Source organism: Tupaia chinensis, unplaced genomic scaffold (assembly GCF_000334495.1).
Source record: "Tupaia chinensis unplaced genomic scaffold, TupChi_1.0 Scaffold000160_1, whole genome shotgun sequence".
Classification (NCBI taxonomy): Eukaryota; Metazoa; Chordata; class Mammalia; order Scandentia; family Tupaiidae; genus Tupaia; species Tupaia belangeri.
In genome coordinates this window covers 1,070,401-1,077,177 of record NW_006159631.1, presented here as the reverse complement: position 1 = coordinate 1,077,177, position 6,777 = coordinate 1,070,401, and the positions used below count along the sequence as shown (strand labels likewise).

The window sequence follows — 6,777 nt, the reverse complement described above, 5'->3', positions numbered from 1 at the left end:
ACATTCTTCAATCCTAGAAGTTCCATCTGGTTCTTGTTTAAGGTATCCATTTCTTCTTTCAAGTCGTTAAAGGACTTCCTCATCTCCTGGAGCTCCTCATCTCTTTTCTCTTCCATCTCAGTTAGTTTGGTCACTACAAATATTGTGAATTCCTTATCAGACATGTCCACGATGTCCATTGTATTGACTGTGGGTGATGTAGGCTTGATGATTTCCCTTGAGGGAGAGGCCTTTTGTTGATTGTTTATAGTTCTTGAGCCTCTACGATTGTTCCTAGTCATCAGGGAATCTATGTTTCTTCCTAGCTTATTTGAAGGATCTCTGAGTGTTAAAAGTTGTACAGGATTATAAAATTGATGATTTCTCTTATGGTTGGCATACCTGTTGCTCACAATTACCATTAACTGGATCCACTAGCCCTAGATAGCCCAAAGTCCTCCCTGTTTCTAAGGAGTGGTGAGCCTCCAACTGACCTAATAAGCAACACCTCAAGAGTGAAGAAAAACAAAATGAAAAAAGTAAATCGTGCCGCACGCTATTCAAATCACCAAAATCCAGAGAGTCCAAAGGCTAGTGGGAAAGGGTCATAGGATGAGTGACAGGACCAGGTTGCTTGGGCCTGCAGTCTCAGTGCGCCTGGTGTCCAGAACCACTGGCCGGCTTGGTCCGGATTGCAGGAGGGGTGGGGTGGAAGTTTGCCTTAAAGTCCTAGACAACCAACCTGAGGTCCAAGGAGGAGGAACGGTGGGGATGCATGAAGATTCGGAAGGGTCTTGCCTGCAGCCTCAGTCCATCTGGTGTCTGGAACTACTGGCCGGCTCGATCTGGATTGCGGGTGATGTGGAGTGGGAATTCACCTTAAAGTCCCAGACAACCAATCTGGAGTCCAAGGAGGAGAAACGGTGGGGATGCGTGAAGATTCGGAAGGGTCGGGCCTGCAGTCTCAGTCCGCCTGGTGTCCGGAACTACTCTGCCACAGTTTTTCAATCCATTTATCTGTTGGTGGGCATTTGGATTGGTTCCCTGTCTTAGCCATTGTGAATACTGCCGCAATAAATATTGATGTAAAAGCAGTTTTCCAATTAAGAATTCTTCTGTCTCTGGGGTAGATACCAAGGAGTGGGGTTGCTGGATCATATGGTAGTCCTATTTGCAGATTTTTGAGGAATCTCCAAATTGTTCTCCGCAATGGCTGGAGCAATTTACATTCCTACCAAGAGTATAAGAGAGTTCCTCTTTCACTCTCACCCTCCACCCTCGTCCCCAGTCAGCACTCATCATTTTTTTTTTTTTAAACTTAGTCATTCTGACTGGGGTTAAGTGGCATCACATTGTTGTTTTGATCTGCATTTCCCTTTCCATGAGGGATGTTGAGCATTTTTTCCTTAGAGAGTGTTTTTGTTTTTTTTTTTTTCCAGTTCATTCTCTCATCTTTTCATAGGGTTAATCATCTTTTTTTGGAACTGCTGCTTGAGATCCTTGTGTATTCTGGTTATCAATCCCTTATCTGATGCATAGTTTACAAAAATATTTTCCCATTCTGAGGGCTGTCAATTCACACTAATTACTGTGTCTTTTGCCATGCAGAAACTTCTTAGTCTAAAGTAATCCTACTTGTCTATTTTCAGGATTAGCGACTGTGCTTTGGGGGTCTTATTTAAGAAGGTTTTGCCTACCACAATGTCTCCCAGAGTTTCCCCAGTGTTTTCCAGGAGCACGTTTATAGTTTGAGGTCTTAGATCGCTGATCCACCTTGAGTTGATTTTTGTCAATGGTGAGAGATAGGGGTTCAGATTCATCTTTCTGCAGGTGGAAATCTAGTTTTTCCAGCACCATTTGCTGAAAAGGATTTCCTTTTCCCACTGGATTGACTGGTACCCCTTGTCAAAAATCAGTTGATTACATGTTTGAGAATTTATTTCTGGGGCCTGTATTCTGTACCATTGGTCTACCTGTCTATTTCTGTGTCAGTATCATGCTGTTTTCATTACCACCACTTTGCAGTATATTTTTGGGTCAGGGAGTGAGATGCCACCTACTCCACTTTTCTTGTGCAGGATTGTTTTGGCAATACAAGGTATTTTATGATTCCACAAATCTTAAGATTGTCTTTTCTAGATCTGTGAAGAATGTGTCTGGTACTTTGACTGGGATTGCATTAAATATGTAGATTAATTTGAATAGAATTGCCATTTTGATTATATACTTCCAATCCAAAAACATGGGATGTTCTTCCACTTTGTTTGTGTCATTTTCAATTTCTTTTTGTAGCTTCTCATAGTTTTCCTTGGGGAAGTCTTTAACTTCTTTGGTTAGTTTTATTCCTAAGTATCTTATACTTTCTGTGGCTATGGTAAATGCAATTAGTTTTTTCAGTTCTAGCTCAGTCTGCCTATTGTTCATATATAGAAATGCTATAGATTTCTATGTGTTGATTTTGTATCCTGCAACTTTACTCTGTTCATGTATTAGTTCCAGAAATTTTGTCAGGGAAACCATTGGTCTTCTATGTATACTATCATGTCATCTGCAAAGAGAGAGAATGTCACCTATTCTTTTCTTATTTCAATGCCTTTTATTTTTTTCTCTTTTCTTATTGCATTGGCGAGGACTTCCAGTACTATATTGAAAAGGAGTGGAGAAAGTGGGCTTCCTTATCTTGTACGCTTTTTTAGTGGAAAAGCTTTCAGCTTTTCTCCATTCAGGATGATGTTCACTATGGGTTTTTCATAGATATCTTTTATTGTGTTGAGAAATTACCCTTCTATGCCAATTTTGCTGAGAGTCTTGATCATGAAGGGATGTTGTATCTTATCAAATGCTTTTTCTACATCAATTGATGTGATAATATTTTTTTTAATCTTTCTTTCTGTTAATATGGTGTACTACATTTATGGTTTTGCACATATTGAACCAACCTTGCATTCCTTGGGATAAAGCCTACCTGATCATGATGTATAATCTTTTTTATAATTTGTTGGATATGATTTGCTAATATCTTGTTGAGAATGTTTGCATCTACATTCATCAGATATATTGATCTATAGTTTTCCTTCCTTGTCCTATTCTTATCTGTTTTAAGGATAAGAGTGATCGAGGCTTCATAGAATGAATTAGGATCTTTAGAAATAACTTGAGCAGAATGGAGGTTTACTCTTCTTTGAACGTTTTGTAGAATTCAGAGGTGAAGCCATCAGGGTCAGGACTTTTCTTTGTTCGAAGGTTATTTATTACTGATTCAATCTATTGGCTTGTTATGTGCCTATTCAGACTTTCTGTATCCTCCTGGCTCAATCTTGGTAGATTACATGTGTCCAGGAATTTGTCTATCTCATCCAGACTGTCTTGTTTCTTGGCATATAGTTGTTCATAGTATCCTCTAATCATGTTTTGTGTTTTTACTATGTCTGTTGTTATACTACCTGCTTCGTTGCAGAATTGATTCACCTGGTTCTTTTCTCTCTTCTTCTTAGTAAGTCTCGCTAGTGGTGTATTGATTTCGTTTATCTTTTCAAAAAACCAGCTTTTACTTTCCTTTTTTTCTGTATAGTTTGTTTATTTTCTATTTCATTTATTACTGCTCATATCTTTATTATTTCCTTTCTCCTGGAGTTTTTGTTGTTGTTGTTGTTGTTGCTTTTCCAGTTCTCTGAGGCACCATGTTAGGTGATACTTTTGTCTTCTTTCCATTTTCCTCTTATGTGTGCTAATTGCTAATAATATGGAATGCTTCGTGAATTTGCATGTCATCCTTGCACAGGGGCCATGCTAATCTTCTCTGTATTGTTCCAATTTTAGTACATGTGCGGCTAAAGTGAGCACACATGATTTTTACCTTTATGTTTGAAATTATTAAAAATTTGAAAAGACAATTTTTTTATGAAGATGTTGAGAAACGGAATCCTCATACATTGTTGGTGGGGATATAAAATTGGTGCATCTGGAAAACAGTTTGAAAAGTCTTCAGTTGGTTAAATATAGCATTGCCATATAGTCCAGGAATTTCACTCCTAGGTATGTATCCAAGAAAAATGGAAATACATTTATGTGAAAACTTGTATGCTGATGTTAAAACCAACATTGTTTATAATAGTTAAAAAAATGTTCATCTGGGTTAGTTGATGACTGGATGAATAAAATGCAATACATCCATATAATGGAATATTCTTTGGCAATATAAAGCAATTGTATATTTACACTTGCTATAATATGAGTGGATCATGAAAACATTTTACTCAATGGAAGAATTTATAAGAAATGTTCAGGGGAACCAGCAGTTGGCATAATGGCTATGTTGCTGGACTCTCACGTAGTCGACCACAGTTTGTGTCCCAGACCCCGTGGCTTAAAACTCACACCGGGCGCGTATGCGTGCATGCCCAAGATCCCAAGAGGAGAATGGAGGAGAAGGGATTGCGGTGTGACCATTCCCCCTGGGGGGGGTGATTTCTCACTTTCTGTCTCTATGTTTATCTGTCTGTCTGGCGAGTGCACGCACCCTATAGAGAAAAGAAAAAAAAAAACTCTCCAAAAAAGAAAAAAAAAGAAATGTTCAGAATGGGCAAATCTATATGGACAGAAGTAGATTAATGATTGCTTTGGGGTAGATAGGTAGATTACAGGAAGATTAATACTTTTTTTTTTCCCCTTGAGTTGGTAATGAGATGTTTCAAATGGATTGTGTGGTGGTTACAAAACTCTTTGGACATACAAGAAGGCATTGACTTGTATACTTCAAATGACTGTACAGTATGTAAATTATATCTCAATAATGCTGTTATGGAAAAGATTAATATGGCATCAATTGAAGGTTGAATTTTAGAGTGCAGGCTAGGGGCAAAGATATATCAGGAGGTTCACTTAGGACACAAGAATTTAAAGTATGGTGTCAGTAGAGGGAATTGAAAGGAAGATAGAATGGCTATAAAATATAATATAGAGGTAGTGGGAAACAGCAGTTAGCGTAATGGCTATGTCGCTGGACTCCCACGTAGTTGACCGCGGTTCGCGTCCCGGACCTGGTGGCTTAAAACTCACGCCGGGCGCGTGTGCGTGCGTGTCCAAGATCCCGAGAGGAGAATGGAGGAGAAGGGATTGTGGCGTGACCATCCCCCCTGGGGGGTGATTTCTCGCTTTCTGTCTCTATGTCTCTCTCTGTCTGTCTGGCGAGCGCACTCGCCCTACAGTGAAAATCTCTCAAAAAAATATATAATATAGAGGTAGAATCAGTAAGAATTGTTATTTGGTTAGATATTGAATTCATGAAGGTGAAGAGGCAAATAAGACTAAAGTTTTAAGTCTGAATACCTAGAAGAGTGATGATTTTAGTTTTAAACACTAGGAACACAGATAGGAAAACAGAGTAGTTTTTCAAAGGAGGGAGATGAGTTCATAATAATTTTAGTTTTTGAAGTGCTATCAGGACAATCTTTAACAGATATCCAGTATCCAATTGAAAATTTATGATTAGAGCTTTGTAACAAGGGAGGTCTGGTTGAAACTAAATATTTAAGAAGCATCTACACATAGATAAAAAAAATTGCATCAGAAACGTAATTGAAAGCTTTCTTGGAGAGTGTGGAAAGAGAGGAGAAGAGAGCTGGAGATGGGTTCTTGCTAGAAACAGCTGTACTTATGAGGAAGCTGCAGAAAAAATAGACCAAACACAACTGAAATAGAGAGAACGTTACACAGAGAGAGAACAGTGCTAGTGCTGGTTTACTAGAAGACTGGACTTGTGTTTTCAAAGATAGGTAAAGTAAAGGAGGTTGAAGGTGTCCTAGGAAGTAAAAAAAGAGCAGTCACAAAATTAAAATAGAGACTGGTGTGGGTATGATGGAAAAAAAAAATATATATATGTGTGTGTGGAGAGGTTTTTGTTATAGGGTACATGCACTCACCAGAAAGACAGAGAGATAGAAAGTGAGAAATCACCTCCTAGGGGAGATGGTCATGGTGCAATCACTTCTCCATTCTTCTCTTGGGATCTTGGGCATGCACACACACACGCCTGGCGTGAGTTTAAGCCACTGGGTCTGGGACTTAAACCGTGGTCAACTACATGGGAGTTCGACAACATAGCCATTATGCTAACTGCTGGTCCCTGATGGAAAATATTTTAAAGGTGCTGAGACTTACCTACCATAGCTTCTTGATGAGACCTGGGAATCAAAAGAAATTTCTGACCTGTTGCAACTGGAAATCTTTTGCTACCCTTTCCAGGTGAGGTGCTCACATATCAATGGAACATCCCAGAAAGATCTGGCCCTGGACCCAATGACTCTGCTTGTGTTTCCTGGATCTATTATTCTGCAGTGGAACCCATCAAGGTAAAGAAAAGATGGACTGTCTAGTGGTGGGTGTCAGAAATGGGCAAACTGCCTGGCATAAATAACCTATTAAACAATTGTAATGAGAAGCCCAGTCCTGAGATACTAGAGTCTAGGATTTGGGGAAAATTTCTCACATGCTGCACTTACTTTAATAGACAAAGACATGGGGTGAAGGGAATGGATATTTGGATATTTTTTCTAAAGATTTTCTTCCTTTTTTCTTCTTTTTGGATTCTGTAAGACAGCATAGTCTCATTAAAACAAAATAAAATGTGAGGTTAGTCATCAGGAGAATGGGGTTATAGTTCTAGGAGGTTACATTTGTCTTTGATATAACTTTAGATGAGTGATTCTGCCTTTTTTTCATATAGAAAATGGGTTCATCTATCTCACTCCCCATCTACAGTCAGCCATCAGCAATCATTTATTAAGCAATATATATATA

General features: G+C 38.8%; 1 protein-coding gene and 1 non-coding gene across 2 annotated transcripts in view; one reads left to right on the top strand and one right to left on the bottom strand.

Moving 5' to 3' along the window:
* Positions 1 to 3,715: 3,715 nt before the first annotated feature.
* LOC114007360 (U6 spliceosomal RNA) lies at positions 3,716 to 3,824 on the bottom strand. The gene has a single exon (XR_003548990.1). It is a non-coding gene; the product is annotated as a U6 spliceosomal RNA (small nuclear RNA).
* A 2,400-nt stretch (positions 3,825 to 6,224) lies between these two features.
* The window catches only part of LOC102485690 (hephaestin), a 15,058-nt gene continuing 14,505 nt past the window's right edge, over positions 6,225 to 6,777 (top strand). Inside the window, exon 1 of the mRNA XM_006145947.3 lies at positions 6,225 to 6,329. The gene's annotated coding sequence lies outside the window, so the exon portion shown is untranslated. The remainder of the gene's footprint in view (positions 6,330 to 6,777) is intronic.